Genomic DNA, 26,631 nt, shown 5'->3' on the forward strand with positions numbered 1-26,631 from the left:
GGATGAAAAGATATTTCTTCAACCAGAATCTTTAACATTCCTTACTTAAGAGGGCTTGGAGAAAGCAATAGATTTAGTATCATGAAATATGGAGAAGGCAGTGGAATTTGGCTCAGAGCTAAAATATCTTACTGAATTATTGGCAGGTACAAGAGACCAAATGGTCCTACTGCTTCTGCTTCTTAAGTTCACATACTGTCTTCTCAAGACTTCCGGGTAGGTTAGAAAGGAAAATCTATTCTATTCAAATATGGGGTTGTTCAAAGCAATTCTTTATTTATTTTAAATGGCTGATTCTTCTTTATTTTAAACTCAAGAAACAATTCCCTATTCTGATCTTTGTTCAGTAAGTTCCTCTGGAAATGGGTGCCCATGTGTCATTTTTAGCTGACTGAGTTCACTCTTAATACAAGTGTTGAATTAGCTTGCATATTAAGGTTGGTACTTGACAAGTAGTTATTGGCAAGATTTTTCTGAAGTTGGAGTCCATACCTAGAGAAGAGCTTTGGTGGAGTGGTGGTGGGGGAGGGTGGAGAGGACTGAAGCTCTTTTATTAATATAATGGTAATATTACCATTAATTACCAATCTACATGGAATGTACATTAGTTCATAATTTGCTAGGATGTTCTATATCTAATTTTAATTAACTGTACATTAATAAATAAAACTACATATTCACAAAAAATTAATGGTATAAGTTAGCTTAGTTTGCCACTTGAAAATGAATGTTATATGTAAGTAGAAACAATTAATGGTAATTGCACACTTTAGCACAGATCGCTGGCTCAGCTACATTCTAAATGGTCAATAGCACTCATTTCTACCTCAATTTGCTTTTATTCCAGTAAGTGTACAAATGTTTCAGATTAATTATTGTTAAATAATAAATGCAATAAATTGCACACTAATTGAATTGCATGACTTCATTGGCCACTGTTTGTATTTCATTTGCTTTACATGTAGAATAGAGGGAGGAAAAATAGTTTGTCTTATATCATCTGATTCAGCCTGACCCCTAAGATGAAAAAAAAACAGTATGTGCTATAAGCCTACGGTGTAATCAGCAGCACTTGAGACAAAGAAAATACAACATTTTGAATGTAGAGCCTTCATATAGAGAATAGTGAAAATAATAATATTGGGCTTAAGAAATAATAATATTAAATGTAACAAATAGAAGTGCAAGTGGACCCTTCAGCCAAGCCTACTATTTAACAAGATCAATGCTAATCTTGTGACTCAAGTCCACTTAACAATCTGATCTTCATTTTCTCAGATTTCCATATGCCCAAAAATCTATCAGGCTCAACCTTGAAATACTTCCATAACCGACCATTCATAAACCATATGAGGTAGTTTAAGGGTTTTCTGAGTACATAGTAAATTTCACCATATCTTGGCTCCAAATGACTGAAGCCTTACCCTAGTTTTAGCTCCAGCCTGAGGAAAAAGACAAGTAGCCTTTTACCCAACAGTATCTCCTGAACTTTTGCAATGAGGAGATTGACAAGGTCTAGACACATCAATAATAAATATAATTAAGCATTATATTATATGGCTGTTTAAATGGTTTTGGCATGAACTAGATGGGCTAAAGGGTCTGCTTCTGTGCTGTACTTCTCTCTATATATAATTGTTGTAAAAACTTGGTGCATGCCAAAGAACAGATTATAGAATTACCTAACTATTCATTGTCGAAGAAAAGGTTTAATGGCTAGAATGTAACAAATATGTAGCTAAATTGCACCGCAGCAAACGCCAACAAAAGTGATGTGGTAAAGCACAACGAATCTATTTTAGCAAATTTGAAGTTGTGATAAAAATATTGGCCAGCAAATGAGTGGTCACTCTTCTGGAATGTCTACCATGTGAGAAAGCCACCTGATGTTAACCCCTGCCTCAAGACTGAAATGGAATAGCAGCTTGCATTTCTGTCCTGAAGTCTCTGAAGTGGACTTGACACCATAACCTCCTCAACCAAAGATGGGAGCACTATCCACTGAGCCAGAGTAGAATATAAACACATATAAAAATTAATCGAAACACTGTCATATTTCAGAAACAAACCTGTTCTTTGTTCCATTTCTTTGATATATTTTTGCTAAAATTCAGTAAAGTGGGATTGTCTTTGCCATTGTTGCAGCCTCCTTTCATTTGAAGCACTCTATCTCATTTGAGAGAAATAACAATATAACAAGACTGGAGCTGGATATCCCCAAATTGCATTCAAATGGTAACACATAAAATTGTAAAATTATGAATTCACCATCTGATTGGGAGCAATCCAATTACCTGTAAGTGGTGGTGAAGATATAACACTGGACAACAAAGGTTTTGCTTCCTAAATACCTTTGGGTGTATCTTATGGATTTTGGGTTGCTGGTCGTGAAAATCGCCATAAAATTTCCCTATCATGCACCAATATTTTGATATCACCTGTGTTTGTTATTTTAATTCAAATCAGTTAAAATGACGCCCACAATGTAAACATTTGGTTCTCCTTTAAGGCACAATTTTCACTTAAGCCAATTGAGAGCTCATGTAAACATTGCAATCTAACAGCACCACAGTAACATTGTGGCTAGTACAACACTACTACAGCTTAGGGTGTCATGGATTGCAGAGTTCAATTCTGGCGCCATTCCATAAGGAGTCTCTGTATATCCTCTCCGTGAAAGATGTGGGTTTTCTCCAGGTCCCCTGTTTTCCTCCCACATTCCAAATGCATACCAGATCGGTTAATTGATTATTATCCTGAAATTTGATTAGAGTTAATTGGGTTTGTCAGGAGTTGCTGGGACGGCATGACTGGAAGGACTGGAAGAGCCTACTCGGGGCTGTATTGCTAATTAAAATAATTAAACCAATACATATTTTATGTAACAACTGATTTGTTGCTTTCAAGTGATGAAGCTTTATGGAGTAAGTACTAAAGAAAAGTATCATGCTAAAGGTTTATAAAATGAAACAGCACTTAATGATGTAATATGCTTATTGCTGGAAAACATCTAGTTTTGGGCCATTCAGTCTCAGCATTTGAAACTTCCCTTTCGAAGGTTGCAATTTCCATACTGTCTCCAAGAAAGAATGAAATTAATCAAAGAAGCTATCTTTCCTATAACCTTCCAAATTAGTTGTTTCTAATACCTATCCCCTGTGATAAGCCTAATCTCATTGAAATTGGGTAAAACTCGCCAAAGCTTGTGGAGCAGAAAAAAAGCCAGAACTCTTAAACACTGACAAACTGAGTAAACAGTGAAAATAAAATAATGCAAATATCACCACTGCAAACAATTTAATATGCTTAAGTACCCTATAGTATCTGAAATGGGGCTGGAAATGTTTCCGGTTTCAGGTTTTTTTTTTAGATTTTGGAGTACGTAATGAGACAGCTTGGGATCATCATCATTTCCAAATCTGAATTTATGTGCTACTGGTAAACAGTCTTTGTCTTACACTTGTTCATCGCAAATCTGTATTTAACATTAAAAATTATTACATCCCATTAATAAAATGAATGTGTGCAGGGTCAGAAAAACAGCACAGCAGCTTCATGAGAATACCCAAATGAGTTGTTGAACAACAAACAACAGCAGGCTTTCAATTTCCACCTATGATGCCAAGTTTACACTGTATTTGTATGTTACTTTTTTTAGGTTTTATGTAAGGTATAAACGCAAGCAGCATTGTAAACTTGCTGCAATGTTAGATTTTCACCAGCAATGATCTTCACAAATTCATCAATGAATTTCTCTGTTGCTTCAGGATCAGCAGAAACTTTTATATTTAAAATATATTTTTTAAATGTAATGCCATGCCTTTTCTTAAATTTCTGCAACCAGCATGCTGAATATTCCCAATTACCTTCAGTTTTCAGTTTGTCATGATAGATTTTTGCTTGTTTCATGATCAGCATACCGTTAAGTGGCATATGTTCGTTCTGACGCTGATGAATCCACTCTTTCAATTTACAATTGAGATCTTCATTTTTTTGCTTTATGTGGTGCTTTTCTACTTTTCATTAACTTCCGTTCATTACATATTTATGGTCACTTCTCGGAACAGTCTGTGATGTGCAGAGACTTGCTCATCACCTGGGAACTTTCCCAGTGCCTTGTGGAATTTTCCATTTGTGACGTCATGCAAAGCTCAAAAAGATTTCAGATATTGGAATTTCAGATAAGGGGTACTCAGCTTCTATAAGAAACTATCAAAAATGCTAAAACATCAAGTATGGCAACATACCATGCTTTAATATGACTTATGTACTCTAATGGCTTTAAATATGTTTGAATTTTAACCCAAATAGTAACTTTATAACAGGAACTCCTCCCAAACTCTGTCTTGGAACACTACTCACTCAATGTTCACTTGGAGGAATTTATTTCCATCTGTACAGGCAATCATCCTATCTGCTTTAACATTAATCACACATACAGATCTCTAACTGTAGACGATTTTCAATATAACTCTTCCTGACAACAACTCGAAAGAGTTTGTTGCCTCATGTATATGGGTTCAGTCCAGCTGCAACTTTCTTGCAAGTTGCTGAAGTTAGTTTGGAAACATTCTTATTTTATGATACAAAAATCACATATTGCAGTTTGAGTATTGTAACCCCATTTTGATTGTATCCATTTTATTACAACCTTGTCTATTTCTTACATCTCTTGAAATGGTTGTTTCCCATCCCTATGTCAAGAGGAACAGTTATCCCTTTAATATATTCTGTATTTTCAAGTCGAGGTGTTTTGAATTGGAACATTCTGGGTTTACCTCATTTTAAAATGATGATGAATAGGTTTCACTCCAGTGATAGTTTGAGCATCAACATATCCACAGGCTTTGGAAAGAATCCTGAATTGGTGGAACCAAATTCATAGATTCTTTGTGGATTTGCAAGTCTTGTGAAAAGCTAGATCACAGAGGATGAGAGGAAGAAGCAGTCAGTTCATTTCCTTCAGCTCACAGCCTGATTTGAAAGTTCATTTGAAAACCCCTTGTTGCAAGCTTGGAGATGAAACCTGCAACAAGGGGCAAACTTGAAATAAATGTGTTTTTACTGCAGTTACGTGTATTCTTTGTATTTCATTCATGCTGTATTTAAGGGCAGCATGTTTGCAGGTCAGAAAGTAGCATCTCCCCTGTTACTTTTATTAGATTTTAAACCATGTCTTAAGAAAGCCTTAGTGAACAACAAAATAGCTTTAAATGTTAACCATGAGAGATTAGACTGGAGAGCATAGTTTCTTTGATAGGATATATACAGTACTTAGAAGTTAAAAGAAATATGCAGAAAATACATGTTGAGCACCCAAGTTGGTGCAGTCTTTAATTGATTCTATTATGGTTGTTATTCTATTACAGATCTATTGAAAAATGCTAGCAAGAAAATGAATCTTGGGATTATATATGGTGACATACATATAGACTTTGATAATAAATATACTTTCAACTTTGTCTTACTTTGAGGTTATAGGAATCTTCATCTCACTCAGATGTTGAACTAAACATAAATACAAATTGGCACACTGCTACATTTATCATGATTCAACTATGGTTATGATATGCCTTTGAAAACTATCAAATGAGTCACATTTCTGTATCTTTATTCAGGCCATGCACAGAATTGAAGATGATAAGATATTAAACTGATCAGCATGTCCATGATTCCCTTACTGTCCAAAATCACTATCAGTTTCTCCCTGAAATGCATTCAATGAGTCAACACCTAAAGTTTTTGAAGATAAGAAGTTCTTTCTAATAGAAAGCTATAGCACTCTCTCCAAAAGAGTTGGTCTTGAATCTGTCCGGAATGGCCAATGCCTCAACCTGAGACAGTATAGCATAGGCAATTGAATTGCAATTCTGCTTTGAGTAGAACTTAACACAAGGGAGATGCATTCATGAATAGTGAGTTCTGCCTTTTTCTATCAGGTTATCAGTATCTGATTCACTAACACATTATCACTGACCAGCTTCAGTTCATATATTTTACTCTGCTCTATTCAATGATTTTAATATTGACAGTCAGTTGAAAAAATAGGAAAAATACAGAAAGACATAAATGCTTGTGCATGAGTGCTTAAAGTAATGGGTTACTATCTCTATCATAGATTTACATTGAAAATTCCATTATCATTGTTCATTTGTACAGTTTTTATTTTTAAACTGAAAGTTGACAATACTAATGAAATTACATCAACTGGCTTTATAGGCAACTACATTCCTCTTCCAGAGTAGGAAATATATTAGCAAATATAGCTGTAGTGACAATTTGCACATCAGCAAACAATGTCTTAAGTTTGAAAAGAATCATAGAATATTATATTAAATTGTATATGTTTTGCTAGGTGTTCTAGGTGCTTTTTTCTAGGTGTTTTCTTTGAGGAGCATTTATGCCTTGATGGTAAGGATATGCAGAAGAGTTCACATCTGAGATTGATGCCAGCAAGCCTCATCAGGGTTCAGAACCACCAATCTTTAATTTATCCCTTGGCAGGAAACACCATTGTATTAAATGTTATTCTGTCATAGACAAGTATTATCTCCCAGCTCCATTTGCCCAGCAGCTGTTGTGCTTTTGCTGTCTTTGTTTGACAGTATCCAGTGGTACTTTTAAATGTGTGTTTAAAGAAATGGGGAGGTTATTGGCTTTAAATATGTTGGCTGTACGTGTGATCAGTATTTTCCCAGGCTTTTTCAGAGAGTTTGCCAGGCAAAGATCTGACCTTTGTAACAAACACTTTTCATCATATAACTTTCACTTTGATTCTTCTCCCACTGATTCATGTTCCAAACAGTTAAGGAACCACTAAGATGATTATTAATTATACCATTGGGTCCTGACTTCTTTTCCTGTGGCTTTGGAAATGTTTATTTGTTATAACAATTACATATTTTGTCACTGATGATTTGAGTTTCACAATTGCCTATTATCCAGATGATTACAATTATTGTCCTCTGTTCCATTTTGTACGCTTTTTTGTTTTAGTATTGAACAAACAGAGTTAGAATACTGGCAAAAGTAAACCATATTTTGCATATAGTGCACATTCCCTCGGACAAATTGGCGGACTTGAAACAGTTTGATTCATTTCAAACTGGAATAGATTAAAGGGTAGTTGATGCCCCGGAGCTCAATGTACATTTACATACATGATGTAATTTCCATCTTTGGCACACAATTTACAATATGCATCTCTCTAGATCAGTGACCTGCACATCATGCTGCCAATCAGCTGAACACAGTCAAGCTGTCCATGGAGTACTCTTAAATGTTTCTCCACATACAAGTTGTTGTTATCTAAAATGTAATTTATAGCAGCCGCTCTGCATTTCACATTGCACAATTTCCTGTCCATTAACCTGTTTTTTTCCAAAAGCTGCTGACATATTTTTTCTCAGATCATTTATTTTCTATTTTTGATGATAAATTTCTACATATATAGTATAAAGAAAGTACTGTGGCATGTATGTTATTTGTGGTTTTATCAAGTCAAGTTTATTGTATACTTAACTATGTACATCGATACCGTTAAATGAGACGTTTCTGAGGACCATGGTGTAAAGCACGATAGTACACATAACACGCAATATCTTAGGAAAATAAGAATTAAATCTACAAATGAGTTACGCATAGATAAACAAAGTAAAGTGCATAAATTAAATGTTGTATGATACAGAGCAAATTAATCATTGGCACTTTGAATGCGAAGTGGCAGGAAGTCCAGGAGCCTAAGGGCCTATGGAAAAAACTGTTTCCCATTCTGAGCATTCTTGTCTAAATCCATCGGAGTCTCTTGCCTGATGGTAGAGTGTCAAAGAGGCTGCTGCATGGATGGGTGGGATCCTTGATCATGCTAAGGGCCCTACATGTGCAGCATTCTGGGATAAATATTCCCAGTGAATGGTAGGGGGACCCTTATGATCCTCTCAGCCATTCTCACAGTCTTTTGTTGGCCTTCCAGTCTGATGCTCTGCTGAATGCATGACTTAATCTTCTTTTGCCAAATCATTGTTTTAAATCACAATTTTAATTCAGTGGGAAAAGCTAGAAAACCACAATAACCTCAATGGTGTGAGGGCAAGGCAATTTAACTCCAAGCTCTCATCCGCATGCTTCCAGTCAGTTAATCAGGAAAAACAATAGGATATGGCAAGTGGCCAAAGGGTATGAGCAACAGCTTGTTCAATGGAAGGTCCCAGAGATGACCAAAGTAATAAGTCTTGGTCTGATGATGAGAGTGAGGATGAGCGAGGTCGAGGATTCAGAAGATCCTAAAGGGAATAGAACATCAGAGAGAGAAAGTTGGAACTTTCTAGAGTGGCATTGACTTGCTTGGGTATCTTCTAGCTCCAGGTCTTTAACCTGTTAGCTTTATCCAGTAGTTCATGAACTACTGAACTACTGAACTAATGAACCATAGCTCATTTTGCACATTCATGAACAGTTCTCCCGTGTTACCATCAAGCAATTTTCCCATGTGCTCAGAAATAGAAGAGCTGCAGCTGCTAGGAATCTGAAACAAAAACAAATGCAAAATACTGATGAAGGGTCTCGGCCCGAAACGTCGACAGTGCTTCGCCTTATAGATGCTGCCTGGCCTGCTGTGTTCCACCAGCATTTTGTGTGTGTTGCCAAATACTGGAAACATTTTGCAGGTTGAGTTGCATCTGTGAAAAGAGAAACGGTTAATAATTCAGGTGCAGGACCTGATGAAATAAAAAGGCTGTGGGATGGGTAGAAATGTTTGTGGTGATTTTAACTGCTCATTCAAATTTCACTCATATTCCGCTCACTATTGTTCAAAGTTCAAAGTAAATTTTATTTTCAAAGTACGTATATGTCACCATATACAACGTTGGGATTCATTTTATTGTGGACATACTCAATAAAGTTTTAGAATAATAACCAAAATAGGATCAATGAAACACTGGCCTTTATGGGACCACTTTGCTTTTTTACTGATATAGCTGAATTATTGCCAATTGGCATGTAGAAAAGTCAGAATTTTTGGCAGAGATTTAATGACAGAATATTAAACATATTTTAAACAACTCTGAGATAGGCCACTGCACTAAGGCCACAATGGCAAGAACTTCTACAGTACATTCTTATCTAGCACCTTTCCAGCCAGTTTGACAAAAGGGATTTAAATCAATCCTGTTAACCTGAAATATGAACAAATGCTGTTAATAAACTTGCAGCTTGATTGCTAACCAGAAAAACCAATATAAAATGCATTGAATTTTTTGTACCCTGTTGAAGTCAGAAGACACATTTGTTTGAAGGAATTGATGAATGCATATGGCTCCGTTAAGATCAAACAATGTGATTGCAAACTCACAAAAGTTCCTCTGTTGCGCATGGCTAAAATTTGCTTTGAATAATGGCAGTTGTTTTTATTTTAATATTGAGATTGCGCACGGAATAGGTCCTTCAAGCCATGCCATCCAGCGATCCCCTAATTTAATGCCGGCCTGATCACGGGACAATTTACAATGACCAATTAACCTACCAACCAGTATGTCTTTGGAATGTGGGAGGAAACCAGAGCACTGGGAGGAAACCCAAGCGGTCATGGGGAGAAAGTACAAACTGGTCAGTGGCAGCGGTGGGAATTGAACCTGGATCACCTGTACTGTAAAGCATTATGCTAACCACTATGCTACTACACCACCCTAATGTATGATAGATTATGGTATGGTTTAAAATGTTAACCAAGCCTTACCATATCTGTGTAATCAAATTATTAAACTATCCCATAGAATTATAGGAGATTATTGAAAACATTAGGGAAAGTAATTGCAATAACCCAAAGACATATTTGTAGATACTTTTTAATAGAATAAATAGAAAATGAATACTTTAGTTTCAACTTCAACTCTTAAAGAGCTAGAATTGGGCAGCATACTGCTGATTGAAATGTTTAATGTGTGTATGTTGGGCTTTTATATTATTAAGCAATCCTTCTTTGTAGATACACCCACAATCCATCTTAATGATAGATGTGGTTCCCTATAATAACTTCTTTTAATAAAGAAAACTTTACTGTAAAATATCCCAAGATGTTTCATAGGGTGATTATCAAACAAGCTTCACAGTTCTAAGTTCAGAGTGGTTTATTTCCCATCTTGGCCCCTGCTTTCAAATTTCTCTTTAGACCTGACATATTGGGACAGGTGACCAAAACCTGAATCACTACAAAAACAAAGTAAAGCAAACCGACAACTCAATTCCGGTTTTCCTAGCTCCACTCTTTTTGATCACACAACTGGAATGAATATTCTTGCAATAAAATTGTTAAATTTGGATTGTTTTTGGCAGTGGAATACTCACTGTGGTAACTGGAAGCAGAACTACAAATGCAAAAAATAGATTTTGACTCATGGTGCACAGATGACAGGAAGTGCCATCATGTGGGAAAACTTCCTTCATTGCTGAACAGAATTGTTATTTTTTCACAGGAAATCTATCTCTTGTGATTTGAAAAACATTTGTAAGTGTGTCACTAAAAGGCTTGCTCTCCCTGTCCTGTGTGACTTAACAATAATCCAGAGATAGGTGGGAAAGATTTAAGTATGACCATTTAATGGAAAGCTTGAGTTCAGCATGTAAAGTCTTGCCAAGAAATTACAGCCCAGATTTAAGAGGATTGGACATGATTTCACAATTATTTCCCACATTCCATCATGTAAGTCTGTTTCTTTTCTTGAAATCATGATGAAAGCATGATAAAATGGTGAATGCATCACATAGATGAGATGTGAATTATGTATTTTGATCATTGACTAGTGCTAAAATGATCGCCCATTCTTGAAGTAAAGATAAAACTATTCTTTTTTAGAATTGCAAAGCAAAATGCACTAAAACCAATTATTTCACAAAATGGTATCTATGTGTGAATTATCCCAGAATAATATCAATGAACAGCTGCAATTGTTCATTCCCAGTTATTTGGACTTGTGTTACAAGGAGCAGCTGGAAGGCCACAGGAATGATTTTTTTGTCATTTCTATAAACAGTCACTCTAACCTGTAACAGTACATCCTTTAAAAGCACAATCTAATAGTGAGAAAACTGTTTTTTTTTCTTTAATCAACTGACTGTATTTTCATGAATCTACTACAGAATTAGTGTATATATGAGTTGCTGCTCATATATACATTAATCCACACTTATCTTGATTGTAACCTCCACCATGAACTTTCAGAATGAATCTAGCTCTGATGAAGATCAGTGCAGACTTTACCATTACAACAACAGAGGACTGTCCCACCATAAAACCAGCTGAAATGCTTTGATGGCTGAATCAGCAACAAAGAGCTTTATTACTTGTGAACATCTGCCATTCACAAGTAGTCGGAAACATTTATATATTGAAAATAATACTAATATTTTTAAATAGGGATTTTTGAAACACATTAAATCAAATATGGCATATATGTTAACTCAATTGAATGAATGAAAGAAAGAAAGATTAGTTTCATTTGTCACGTACAAACGTTTGTACATTGAAACATCAAAATACAGAGTGAAATGCATGATTTTTTTTTTTTTTTTAAATAATTTTTTATTGCATTTTTAAATGATTACAAAGTATGAAAAAAAACAATGTATATAACCCATACCCCCTCCCCTTAACCCCTCCCCCCTAACTACCCCTTAGAAAAAAAAGAAAGAAAGAAAGAAAGAAAGAAAGAAAGAATGCCTGGTGGTTGGAAGATCTCCACATGCTCCATGGAGTTCGTAATAATTTTAATATGTATATTTATTTCTTTCCCCTAGTAACCAATTGTTTCATCTTAAAAGCATCTATATATTTAATCCTGTCTTTTGTAAATAAGGGCTCCAAATTTTCAAAAATGTTTCATATTTATCTCTTAAATTATAAGTAATTGGTCAAGACTATGCCTTGACAGTATGACAAATACAATAAATGTTCGGTTAAGATTAGTGCAGTATAATTTTCTACATCAATTATATATTACACCACAAAAAATAAAAAAATTTAATCCAAATTTATCGGATCAGTGTTTCCGATGTAACCAGGAAACTGGTACTTTTTTACATTCGACATGGTCTTGCTCTAAAATTCAACCTTTTTGGACAAATTTAAGACTTTTACTGGAACAAATTACAGGAACACAATTTCCTCATAATCCAATATTATTTTTACTAGGTGATATTGAAGGGATAAAACCGAAACTCAAACTAAATAAGTATCAGAAAGAATTTATAAAAATTGCACTGGCAGTAGCCAAAAAAGCTATTGCAGTTACTTGGAAATCGGATTCACATTTAAGTATAGATTCTTGGAAGAAAGAAATCTATGGTTGTATTCCATTAGAAATGCATGATTTGAACAAGAATATGCTGGGAGCAGTCCACAAACATCACCATGCTTCTGGCACTACCTTAGCATGCTTACTAACCCTGATCTGTACATCTTTGGAATGTGGGAGGAAACTGGAGCACCCAGAGGAAACTCACATGGCGATGGGGAGAAAGTACAAACTCCTTTCAGATAGCAGTGGGAATTGTACCCTGATCTTACTGCTGGCACAGTAAAGTGCAGCACCACTGTGCTGATCTTTGTAAAAATGTACAGTACTATGTGGAAGTCTTATGGGCATACACATATATAGCTAGAGGCCCTAAGGTTTTTGCACGGTACTGTAAGCTGTTTCTTATATTGTTTCCTGCATGGATTTATTTCGATTTGATTTGAAGCACACTGTGGAAAGACATTCATCTCCATCCTCTCTTTATTTGCCTTTGAAACAGCAACATCTGTGAGTCTTAAGTTTTTATTAATATTGGTAAACATTTAGTAGATATAGAACTGTGCAAAAGTCTTGGGCACCCAGGCTACATATATGTGCCTGAGACTTTTGCACAGTACTGTAAATTACCTGCAATGTCTCTATCTCACTGTCATTTATCCCCATTGAAAACAATGGAGTTGCTGAAACTGAGCTGGGTCCAAATCAAAAACAGAAAGTGCTGTAAACCTTCAGCAGGTCAGGCCACATCAGTGGGAAGAGAAACAGAGTCAATGATTCACTTTTGAGATCTTTGGTTAGAATTGGGCCTAACCTGAATTATTTAGCAGTTGAATTTCCCACTAAGACACCATTATGTGATTCCATGTGAAGTCAATCTGAGCATAGTTAGCAAAACACTGGCAAAATTTATTAGAGATATCAATCAGAGTGGATAGAGAGGAACAAGTAGTTGAAATACACTTGGCTTTTCAAAAGGTGTGAACAACAAAATCCCATGCAAAATGTTAACTTGCAAAGTAACAGGTCATTGCGTTGGAGGTGAAGATGCAGGTCGAAGATTGCCTACCGCAATAGGTAAGGAAAATACGATCGTTTTTAAAATTGCAACTTGTAACTAGTCCAGCAGCTTGTCCATTTGTCCCTCCCAACACAAATCCCTACAAGTGGTCACCTGCAAGCACACCCCTTCCCTCATCTCCATTCAGGACCCCAAACAGTCTTTCCAAGAGAGGCAGCATTTCACCCCATGAGTCTGCTGGGGTTGTCTATTGTCTCCAGTACTCCCAATGCAGCGTCCTCTGCACTGGTGAGAACCGCCATAAATTGGGGGACTGCCCTCGTAGCTTATCTTGTCTCCATCTGCCAAAAGCAGAACTTTCCGATGGCCAAACACTTTAAATTGATTCTGATTCACATTCCCATTCTGACATGTTGGTTCATGGCCTCCTTGTGTGATGATGAGATTATCATCAGGGTGAAGGAGCAATACCTTATCTTCCATCTAGGTAGCCTCCTTCCTGATGGGATGAATATTGATTTCTCCTTCTGATATAAGAAAAGAATTCCCTCCTCGCCCTCTTCTTCTATTCCCTAATCTGGCCTCTTACATCTTCTCACCTGACTATCACCTCCCTCTGGGTCCCTTCTTTCTCTTTCTCCTGTGATCCATTCTCCTCTCCTATCAGATTTCTTCCTCTCTATCCCTTTACCTTTCCCACCTACCTGGCTTCACTTGTTACCTCCTTCCCCTCCCCTGTTCTCCTTTTTATTTTGGCATCTTTCCCCTTCATTTCCTGTCCTAATAAAGGATCATAGCCCAAAACATTGAGTGTTTGTTAATTTCCAGAGAAGCTGCCTCACCTGCTGAGTTCCTCCAGCACTGTGTGTTGCTTTAGATTTCCAGCATCTGCAGAACATCTCAGGTTTTTCAATTGTAACTAGTGGAGTGTCAAGTATCAGTGCTGTGGCCATTTATTGGAGGCAGAAAGTGAATGTCCTGTAACCATATTAATGGGTGACTCAAAAGTAGAGCAGAGAGTGAATTGTAAGTAGGATACAAAGAGTATACAGTGAGAACTAGTTATTAAGTGAGTGGGCATAAGTTTAGAAATACAAAATGGGAAAGTATATAAAGTGGGAACAAGTATTCCATTTGGAATGAAGAGTGATAAAGCAGATGGTTATTTAAATAGAGTGAAATTTCAGAAATAAGCAGCACAAGGGGATTTAGGGGACCTTGTACACGAAATGTAAAAATCCAGCACATGTCCAACAGGTGATCAAGAAAGTTAATAGAACGCTGACTTAAATAACAAAGGAATTGGTGTACAAAAGCAAAGAAATCTTACACTGCACACAGAACACTCTTACTTCAGGGAGATATATAGAGGGAATTCAGAGCAGCTTCTCCAGGATGATCCTGCATATGGGAGGGATTACCTCATGGAAAGTTTCAAGCTTGAATATGAGGTGATTTTATTGGAGCATATAAAATTCCAAAAGGACTCAACAGGGTAAATGATAGAAGAATGCTTCCTTTGTTGTAGAAACTAGAACAAGAGGGCACTCTCAGAATTAAGTGATCACCTATTTACGATTGAGATGCAAAGGATTTCTTCACTTAAAGAACCTGGATTTGAAATTTTACGCCGAAGGTGTTGGTGGATGAAGCTGAGACAGTTAGATTTTATAGGTAGGGAATCAAGAAATTTGAAACAGTTAAGCAAAATGTTGCTTAGGCCTTATTTGGAATATTGTGTGCAGTTCTGGTCATCACACCATAGGAAGGATATAATTAAACTAGACATGGTGCAGAAAATATTAACGATGATATAGGGAGCAATTGGATAGATCATATATATTTTTCGTGGAGTGAAGGAGACTATGAGACGATAAGATCAAGCAGCAGAGATAGGATAGGTAGCCAAGATCTCTATCCTGTGCTTGGTGTACCGAAAACTTAGTGGGCATAGATAGAAGATGAAGGGAAGGAGGCTTAAAGGAGATTTGACAATTCTTTCACACAAAACAAACTTAATAGCTGTACTAAGGTGCCAGAAAAAGTGAAGGAGGCAGGGATAGCAACAACATTTAAGATGACAGGTATTTCATTGAGCAAGACTTAAAGGGATATGGAATTGATGCAGAAAAATAGGAATAGAATAGATCAGCATTATCGTCGGCAAAAGTCTTTTGCACAGTCAGTACTGTGCAAAAGTCTTAGGCATATATATATAGCTAGGATGCCTAAGGTTTTTGCAACGTGGAGTTGAGAGCCAGTTTGTAAATCTGGTGGGAGCAAAGGATGTTGGGAATGACGAGGGTGAAGCACTGCAGTGGGGGTGAGGGACAGGTGGCAGAGAGGAAGTGCCAGGGACGGGGTGTGACACAGGAACAGACACACGCAACGCTGGGACACCAGACAAGGTTATTTGATTCCAAACAATTCACTTATTGATCATTTTACAATGGCCTTTTGGTGCTTCCCACTCCCTCCCTTCTCCCTTCTCTGTTTCCCAACCATGATTTCCTCTCCCTGCCCCCTTCCTATTCTCAGTCCACAATAGAGATTCATATCAGAATCAAGTTTATCATCACTCAATTATGTTATGAAATTTGTTCTTTTCTGTGGCAGTGGTGCAGTGCAATATATAAAATTACTTCAGTACTCTGCAAAAGTCTTTGGGGAGGTGGGGGGAGGGTGTGTGTGTGTGTGTGTGTGTGTGTGTGTGTGTGTGTGTGTGTGTGTGTGTGTGTGTGTGTGTGTGTGTGTGTGTGTGTGTGTGTGTGTGGGACTTCCATAAAACTGTAGATGCAGTGAGCCTTAAGAGTTGTTTCCATGTTTTATAACTTTATGATTCTAAATTAATGGATCTGTAATAAAGGATTCAAGCCCTCATGCATTTGAATTTGGAGTTCCTTTGCTCAAGTTTGAGCACTGTAAGAAAACCATGCACAGAATCTCACTGGCACAGCTGTGAGTCAGGTCTTTGCTGGTAGCATGGAATCTTAAACGAGCCCTAAATCGGGAGTTCATAACCCGGGGTGCATAGAGCCCTTAGTTTATCGTAGGGGTCCATGGCATGAAAAAGGTTGAGAACCTCTGACATAAACTGTCCATGTTGCAACGTGTTACTGGTAGTAAGGACTGCAAAAATTCTTCTGTATGTGTAAGTGTCAAACCTATTTTTATTAAATCATTTTGTCTCTTTTTTAAAAGTGAATTAACACAGTATCAATTCCTTTCAAATTGCTTTTGCACATACTGACTATGCACCATGGCAGAGAAAATACTTTTCAACTCGAAGTATTTCAATTTTAAGTTCGGTATCCAGATACAAATGAATGGTTGGGGTGTGTGTGCTGCTGAAAATTGTCTAATGTTCTAAAATTTAGGTCATTAAGTACATAAGTCATCAAAGGGTGTCTTCCTGTCCAAAAACATTGTTTCGGTACAGATTTCAACAGTTTTATGTACTCCAGTTGATGTTAAGCACAATCATACAATAAATCACTTTTGAAGTGAGTAGAGAAGTCAGTTGTTCTCTCAATGCAGATTTTTGTGCATAATAACTCAACATTTGTGTGATGAAACTGCAAGAATATTGGAGTAACTGTATTCAAGCAATATCACAATGATATCAATATTCATTAATATAATGATGGGCAACACCTATTTGTAAAGTAATTGTAAATAACTACTAAAGTAACAATTAAGCTCCATCGTTCACACTTGCATTTCAAAATTAGTAAGCAACAAGAAGTTGTGCGTGTTGATGTTTTTTCACAAGCTAAATTCAGAGGCAGAATACATGGGAGGAAACAAACTAATCTGGAACTGTGATAAAAGTTAATGAGGCATTCCGAAGTTATTGTGTGTAGACAGAGAAAGGCTAATAGATATGATCTTGTAATTTGAAACAGCCAGCTGCATCTCTAATCAAAACTTTTATCTGGGCTCTTATAGTTGATAGGTGTGGCAAGTGGATTAGGGTACAAGGGTATAACCAGCCATTTCTAACAGCAAAGTTCTTAGACTCTGTGATATATTGTTAGTTACATGTGCCTTTATGAGCTTTGCCCATTGCAAGCAAACTCTTGCATACACCCTGTTGATTTGATTCATTATGTACATATAACCTGTTCAATTATTCTAGTCAGTTTAATTACGATAATTTTTACAAAAGCTGTCATGCTTAGTGTGAATATTTCAAAAGCCGAAGAGGAAATACAAACTTATGTAAGAAACAGAAGCACAAATAAGCCAAATAACTACTTGCACCTCCTCTGCCATTCGTATGAGATCATATTTTATCTGGGCAATACTTCCCTCTAGTAACCCAATATATTTTGTTTCCAAAATATCCAAAAATCCACTGATTCATTAACTATTAACCCATAGTCATTGATTCAAATTCCATGGCCCACGAGGGTAAAAGATTTTAAGGATACACTATCCTCTGGATGAAAAACAATCTTCTCATCATAATCCTGAATAGTTGATGCGTAATTCTGAGGCTGTGATCCATGGATCTACATACCCCAGCCTTGGCTGTTAATCTCTGTCCCCTTGAACACTCTTCCAGTCCAGGAATCAATCTAATGAGTTTACTTGGAAAATAAAAAATAAGTTTAAGAATATTGAAGAGCATGTAGGAGCAGAAACACAGCGTTGAATAGCAAAGTTTGTCCATTAATGTCTTGTTTCAAACTAAGCCAATAACCGTGATATCAAAACCAAGAAGAGGGTAGTGGGATAAGCCCCAACTACCTATTAAGTGTTACCAATGGCATGCATCTCAAATAGCCTCTGAAAACCAAGTCCAGCTCCTGGCCTTCATGTGTGGCTTAGTTACTAAGCTTGCTAGAACTGTTTCAACTCACAGGACAAGGGGCAAAAGCACCTTAAAAGGTTACTGGCAACTTAAAACGAGTCACTTTGGGAAGATGGGGCTTATCAGCCATGATTGGCAGTTGATCGAGAAGAAGGAAACACTGATCTCAAATCTCTCCACCCCACCCCCCCCCCACTCACGGTATAGGCTTCAGAAGTAAATCCTGAGGATGAATCCAGAGCTGGAGTCCTCAAGCCAGTCCCATGTTAAGTTCAACGCTGACCTACAACTCCTGCGATGTCACTGGAGCCAAACTGTATCAGTCAATGCTGCTCCTTCGGATTTATCAGCTGTGAGAAGAGGGTGAAGAGGGTATCAGCTTGTTCTTCATACTGTACCGCCCTGGCTTGCATACAGATTTGTGTATTGACAGGTGATAGATAGGTAGGGTGCAGCATCCATGGTTGACCCCAACCAGCTGATGCCTCACAAGGCCCGCTAGGTCTCCAAAACATTAATAGAAACAAAAATATAGAGTATTTAACTAGATTGTCAATTCAATTAATTTAGTGAATTAGTATTTGATTTGCAGAGGTTTAGAAGGTTACATGAGTGTGCTGGAGATTCTGAAGAATTAAGTAAACAAATGATTTTAATTTAAATTATTAATAATGATTTCATTATTACAGTATTTATGTGATTTCATTGCCATCTTATCCTACTTTTTCTTCATCCAGTGTAAATTTCTTTTTGCTATAATGAATATTCAACACACAACATAAATATGATTCTTATGACACGACATAAAGTAATAGTCCCGCAAATAAATTAACAAATAATAAAGTACATTTATGATACAAGTTAAGAAGTTAACAGCATTACACTACTAACGTTTTACAAGTCTGGAGACCTGGATGCTAGCGGAGAGTTCTGTAGTCTCATGGCCAGGGGAAAGAAGCTGTTTCTCGTCCAAACAGTCTTTGTCTTAATGTTATGGTATCTCCTTCCTGATAGTAGGAGTGGTCATAGGGATTGTTGGATCGATGGGAGGGATCATTAACAATCCTAAGGGCCCTGCTTATGCAGCACTCCACATAAATATCTTGTTTGGGTGGAAAAGAGACCCTGATGATCCTCTCAGCAGTCCTTTGACATAATTTCTATCCACTTTCTTTTGATACTGAGGAAGGGTTTTAGCACAAGATGTCGACTGTTTACTTCCTTTCATAAATACTGCCTGTCTTGCTGAGTTCCTCCTGAATTTTCTATGTGCTGCTCAAGACTTTCAGCAAATGCAGAATTTCTTGTGTCAATGACATAGCTATAGTCTGGTGCAGACCATTATCTTTTCATGTCCCCTTCAGTATAATAGTCTCTCCTAACTTAAAGTGAGTGCTTTTCTCTGTTAATTATTGCAACTAGCAGCTTTGGAAGCAAAGAATACAACAATTTGATTTGGATGTAGACCAAGTAACTTGCTCAGATAAACATTTCTGTTGGTTCCCATGAACAGACAATGCTTCTGTCTATGTTCCTTAATTTACTGGATATTATGCAATATTTACCTCTCCTTGATTTAAAAAAACACAAATTCCTTAATGTAGTAATGACAAATGAAATCTGAATTCAATATGTGAAAGTGTTCGACAATTTTTGGTGTGCAGAAGTTTGAAACTAATAACTGGGCAACTGTTCAGAACTCTGTATAATTTAAATGATTGTTATGCATTATAACTGTACATTTGGATTAATATTATATTAGAATAATGAATCTGTTTACTTCTAAATGTAACATTTATAATGCTCTTACTCAGTGTATCAATAAAAATATTAGGATTTTTAATGGATGGTTATTCACATTGGCACATTGAACAGTAATAGTCCTTAAGACTCTGAGCCTTTTAGAGAGGGAATTCTGCCATCATTTCCTGGGATTTTGCCATCTCAAAAGGAAGCCAATAAAATAGATGCACTGTGATTATCAAGTACAGTCATTCAACAGATTGAAGGTACTTTACAACCACTGTGCATGTTCCAGATCTCAATAAAGAAAGAAACCTAATTATGAGACAAGAAGACAGTAACTTGTAAATCAGTCAAGGTTGAAACATAATGTAAAGATGGGTAGAACTTAAAAGGTAACAGTACATCAAGGCAAGGTGAAAAACCAAGCAATTATCCAACATCCTAAGCAAGATATAGTTCCTCAAATAGCACATTTCAGTGTTTCTCCCTGGGGGAATAACAGAAGGATAAGCATGTTGTGGTACAGGAATGGAAGGAAACCATTGAATCCCAATCTGCCTATTTTCCACTTTCCAAACAAATGTGTGTTAATTATTTGCATCAGCTTCAACAGCACCAAGAAACTAATTTAATAATATCATAAACAAATCTAGTAATGACCAGCACTGTCTACACCATAAGGATCAAAGGTAAGTCGGTTTTGGTTTCTATCAGGTTAACTTGTCACGGTGTACGCTGGCAATGTCTGACTTGAGGTGCAGAGGAACGACTGACTCCATGTAGAGACAGAAATAAGAGCTTATTCATCGGAATTCCAGCAGAACATCGGTGGCACAACCAAGTGACTCTGTGAGACAGATCATTCCCAAAGCAAGGACTCTGCGATTAGTGCTAATTGAGCATCCACTTAAATAATACAAATAACACAGAATCCCAGTGCCTACTAAAATAAACATAGCAAGCTTAAACAGAAGGCACAATGAGACCACGTTAAAAAGATCAAGTTGCTTGAGAAAAGCACAAGGATCTCTAAACGATTAACAACAGTCGCTAAACAGCGATAAACCAGTTCAGGTGATCTAAAAACTGCCAGCACCCTGCACAAGCCCAAAGAACTCATTATAAAGCTGTTAAACTCAAGTATGTCTGTTGTTGCTTCAAATCCAAAGCATCACATACAAAATGCTGGAGGAACTCAGCAGGTCAGGCAGCATCCATGGAAATGAACAAACAGTTGACGTTTCAGCTCAAGAGCCTTCAGGACTGAAAAGAAAGGGGTAAGACTGCAGAATACAAAAGTGCAGGGAGGGGAAGAAGGCCAGCTAGAAGATGATAGGGAAGCCAGATAGGAGGGAAAGGTAAAGGGCTGGAGAAGAACGAATCTGATAGTAGGGGAGAGTGGACCATAGGAGAAAGGGAAGGAGGAGGGGCACCAGGGAGAAGTGATGAGCAGGTGAGAAGAGGTAAAAGGCCAGAGTGGGGAATAGAGTAAGAGCTGGCAGGATAACTATTGTTGCCTTGTCCACAAGTGTTAGTGAGTTCTGCACAATGTATTTAGAAGAGGTGATGATCCTGGTTCAATAGTTGGAAATAAAAGATGAGGGTTGGAAATTTGAGGCCTGTAGCAGATCTGAGTGTGTGAGTCTATTTATGTCTGTATACATTTTTAATCAATTCCGAAAACAATATAATTTTTCTGTTGGAACAGTCAACATATAGAGCCCTGCATGCATATTTTATTCAGCAGCTAGTAGAGACCTTCTCTAAGTGAGGATGGATTTCAATCATCTAACAGGGAGACCAGGCTTCTGAGAGCAGGGCATTTTTCAAGATTGTGCATATCGCTACTCAGAGGAAGGAGAGCAAAGTGATGCAGTCATTGTCCCACTGATGCAGTGACCAGGGTTCAATCCTGACTTCTGGCTCTGCATGTGTGGACTGTACATCTTCTTACTGTGACTATAGAAGTTCCTCCAGATGCTAGAGTTTCCCAACACATCCCAAAAATATACAGTTTGATAGATTAATTGCCCAGTGTAAATTGCCTCTAATTTCAGTGCAGATCATAGAATCTAAGCCAATGTGTGGGAAAATAAACAGGATATACAGTACTAATCAAAAGTCTTAGGTGTCCTAGATCTTTTATATGGTTTCAGATAATATGGCCTCCATAGAGCCCTGATCTCAACATCATCTGGGCTGTCAGAAATTACATGGAAAACCAGAAACAAGTGAGACAGCCAAAGTCTGCCTCAGAAGTACGGCAACTTCTGCGAGATGCTTAGAACAAACTTCTAGCCAAATTTCTTATAAAGCTATCTGACAGTGTACCTAAGAGAACTGACATTTTTAAAGGCAAAAAGTGGTGGTGCTAAATATTAATTAAATTCAGCTTTTTCCTGTTTACTGTTCTTTATAGTAATTTTTTTGATATTTAGAAACATTTTATTTCATTATTTTGAAAGCATATTTGCTTTACAGATATTTGTACATGCAGTTAAGACTTTTGCACTGTACTGTAGTTAGATGTAGGATATATTGGTACTTGATGGCCAGCACAGTCTTGGTGGACAGAAGTACCTGATTCCATGCAGTATGACTTAATGACAGAATTTGTTCCTCACTGAGGATTGCAGCTGATGAAAAACCCAGAGAGAACTGTTGGAAAGACAGCCCATTGAAATGTTCAGGCAGTATGGAATTGGCTTCCTTCCACTCAATGAGAAAAAAGTTATTATCATAATGCACATGTCTACTTTTAAAAGGAGTCAAATTTAACTGCTCACTGATTTGATAGGAACAATAGTGGCCATAATCATCATCATCATCATCATCATAATGTGCCATGTTGTATAACGTGGGCGATCATGGTCCCATGACCATGATTACTCTTGGCAAATTTTTCTACAGAAGTGGTTTGCCATTGCCTTCTTATGGACAGTACCTTTACAAGATGTGTGATCCCAGCCATTATCAATACTCTTCAGAGATTGTCTGCCTGGCGTCAGTGGTTGCATAACCAGTACTTGCGATATGCACCACTTGTTCATACGACCATCCACCACCTGCCCCCGTGGCTTCACATGACCCTGTTTGGGGAGCTAAGCAGGTGCTACACCTTGTCCAAGGATGACCTGCAGGCTAGCGGAAGTAAGGAATGCCTTACATTTCCTCTGGTGGAGGCATATCTCTAATTTGCCGCACAAGTGACAATATATAACTTGGTAAAAAGACTAGACATATAAAAAAGCACGAGCTTGACCTAATGATGGGAAATAGAGAATTAGTGACTAAAATGGTTAATTGTTGGAGTTAAAGAAAAAAAACATTAATTTTCTTCATAACAAAACAAATCTGTTGCTTTCCTTTCCCTTTAGTTCCACTAACTTTATCAAAGAAAAACCAAGGGTCATTCTTAATGACTCTTTTTAGATTTTTCTCAAGTAGATTGCTTGTCTGCTAAATTATGACATGCTCTATAAGCATCATTCTTGACAATATTACATACAACAAAAAACAAACTAAGGATTTTTAATGAAATATCCTGAAAGAAAAAAATAGAGCTGACCATTACTTTCATTAGATTTCCATCACATGCTAATACAGATTGATCATATTTACATCAACCTTCATTTTAATTAAAAATGGCTTTACTGAACACATTATATAAGGTCATAAGGTTCATTTACCATCTCTGAAATTCTTCTTCTCCGGGTAGCCATGATAGCAAAAAAGAAAAGCAGGGCAGCACAATCATCAACCCCCAAATGACAACTTCAATGTAAAAAAAAAACCAATGTTTTGATGTACTAAAACTTTTCTTCTGGAATTCTCAGAACATTGTTAATTAATTCAAGGAGAACTTCAAAACTATCCTGAGGTCTAATATCTATCTTGCTTTTTCCTTGCTCATGATATAAGAGTGCTAGTTTTGGTAAACATCTTGACTTTCAAATAAGGGAAAGAGTCAGAACAACATTTTCCCCATCATCAATATCCTGGGTGAATGAGCAGCAAAAATCTCAAACTATAAGAGAGTACCGTTTTTTTTCCCCTTTTACCATTCTGGCATTGCTGACTAAAAAGAATGCTTGTGTCTAATATTGTTTAAGGGCCACAGGGGGAATTAAAATTTAAATGATTAGAGTGATTGATTGCATTACCAAAAGTGCCCGATGCAAAAGCTGGACTCTTTACTCCAATCGATCGCTAGTCCTGTTAAGCTGTGACAAGCAACACAGTGGAATACTTCCATCCCACATTACGCTTTGTCTCAGTTACTTGCTCGAGTCAGGGTGCACTCATTAACTACAAATCCCACTTGGAACTAAATCTTTCCCCAACAGGCCTTCCTCAGACTTGCTCGTCTCCTTTGTAAAATGACTGGGTTAAAAGACATATCAAACCTAATTTTGCCACAGTCACTAAGGAACGCTCAATTGATCAATACATGTCTCTTCAAATACCAAAAACAAGCTTGCATCTTGATAGTGGACACAAACCAAACAAAGGATTATAACAAAATGATCCTTTAAATCATACGCAATTTGAATTCAGAACTGTGTTTCTGATCAATATAGATTCAGGAGAGAGCTTAAATAACTGTCAAGAATACACTGTAAATTCCTTATGTCATTTGATATCTGTAACCAATTAAAAGAAATATATATCAATATGGACATTTACAATTTTTGAGGAAAACTTACATATTTATCATAGAATGGACAATTAAAATATAATGTGTTTTACTTTTGAATTTCAGATAGGTGGAACAATAGTGCACTGGTTCACACAATGCTTTACAGTACAGGCCACCAGGGTTCAATTCCCATTGGTGTTGCCTGTAAGGAGTTTGTACATTTGCCCTATGACCCCGTGGATTTCCTCTGGGTGCTCAGGTTTCCTCCCACAATCCAAAGAGGTACTGGTTGATAGGGTAATTGGCCATTGTAAATTGTCCCGTGACTAGACTAGGATTAAATTGATGATTGTTGGGTAGCAGGGCTCAAAGGGCTGGACGGGCCTACTCCATGCTGTATCTCAATAAAACAAAATAAAGAAGTTGCTCAATACTTTAAACCATTAAAGTGAATGAGGTTTAAAGACAATCTACAAAGCATGAACATGAAATTGAGAATTAATCTTCCCTGGTCACAATACAGATTTAAGCTATGCATTGTATCTGGCTGCTTGTGTTAAGAATCTTAAACCATTCATAGCACATTTTAATAGATTATAGTTATTATTTCTATATAGTGTATGAGGGAATACATCATCTGAATGCACCAAGATGAAGGGTAGTTAAAACAATAGGTGAGGAGCAAGATAACCTGGGAAGAAGTGAGTCTCCATAGGAAGAAAAAGGGTCATCTGGAATGAAGTCAAATGATGTAAGCAAGGTCCTAAACTAACATTTCTCATTTGTATTCATAAAGGAGAAGGATGGGAAACATAATTATTTCCAGGCGAGCTATGTGGAAAAGCAGGAGGTAGACAATATTAAGAAGGAGGAGGTATAAGATATGCATATGAGATGATAAATCCACACAACCAGATGAGATCTATCCCAGGTTGTTATGGAAAGCAAGGAAGGATGTTATGGAAGCTTTGGAAATGATTGAAAATGTTACATCTTCTTTAGATACAAATCAGTGCCAAAATACTGGAGGGTTGCTTATTGTGTTGCTTTATTTAAGAAGAATAGCAAGGATAAGCCAGGTAACTACAGGCTGGTGAGCCTTGTGTCAGCTGTTGGGATATTTAATGAAAAAAGAAATCCTGCAGGACATTTGAAATTGCAGGGTTTATCAGGAATTATCAAATATCCTCCCTCACTTTGAGTTTTTTTTTTAGGTTACTGATGAGGACATGGCAATAGGCATTATCTATAAGGATTTTATAATGTGCTCCATGGTCAGCTGGTCTTGAAGGTTAAGGCACGTGGTACCTAAGGCAAGCTGGCTGACTGGATCCAAAATCGGCTCAGTGATAGGAGGCAGAGGGGAGTGGTGGAAGTTGTCTGTTAATTGGAAGTCCTTGGCCAGTGGTGTACCACTGGGATTGGTGCTGTGATCCTTGTTGTTTGTGATATATATGGAAAAGAATATTGGAGCATGATCAGTAAGTCTGCAGATGACCTGAAGGTTGGTGGTTTTGCGGATAGTGAGGAAGGTTATTTAAGGCTACAGCAGGATCAAAGTCAGGTGAAAAGTTTTGTGGATCATTGGCAGATAGAATTTAATCCCAAGCAATGGGAGATAATGCATTTTGAGAACATAGGTAGGGATTTGGTATATGCAATAAATGGTAAATCATTATGGAATGTTGATCTTCAGGGGAACCTTGGAGTTCAATTCCATAGTTCTCTGTTAGCAGCACCATAGGTAAGGTAGAAAATGCAAATAGCATGCTTGCTTCGGTCTGGGCATAGAATATAAATGTTGGATGTTAGTGGCAACTTTACAAAACACTGGTTAGCTATACTGAGTCACACGATAGGAAGGATGGAGTTGCACAGGACAGAGTATAGAACAGATTCACCAAGATATTGGTTAGGCAGAGAGAGTGGATAGCTGGGTTTGTTGTCCCTGGAGCAAAGGTTGCTGAGGGGATTTGAGGGGAAGGTTTTTTACACAAAGAGTGGTTCATTTATGGAACTCACTTCCAATGGAGATGGTGAAGTGCAGTACAGCTGTTATGCTTCTGGGCCATTCAGATCATCTCTTGAATTGGGAGGACATTTATGCAGACAAATGAGA

General features: G+C 37.2%; 1 protein-coding gene and 1 long non-coding RNA gene across 2 annotated transcripts in view; one reads left to right on the plus strand and one right to left on the minus strand.

The window, feature by feature from the left end:
* arhgap15 (Rho GTPase activating protein 15) overlaps positions 1 to 26,631 on the plus strand; it is a 728,119-nt gene that overhangs the window by 516,844 nt on the left and 184,644 nt on the right. The window lies entirely within an intron of this gene.
* LOC132394293 (uncharacterized) lies at positions 7,496 to 19,218 on the minus strand. Its single transcript, XR_009512259.1, has 3 exons — positions 19,019 to 19,218; positions 18,328 to 18,477; positions 7,496 to 8,678 (listed from the first exon to the last, which is right to left on the minus strand). It is a non-coding gene; the product is annotated as an uncharacterized LOC132394293 (long non-coding RNA).

Source organism: Hypanus sabinus, chromosome 5 (genome assembly GCF_030144855.1).
Source record: "Hypanus sabinus isolate sHypSab1 chromosome 5, sHypSab1.hap1, whole genome shotgun sequence".
NCBI classification, from domain to species: Eukaryota; Metazoa; Chordata; class Chondrichthyes; order Myliobatiformes; family Dasyatidae; genus Hypanus; species Hypanus sabinus.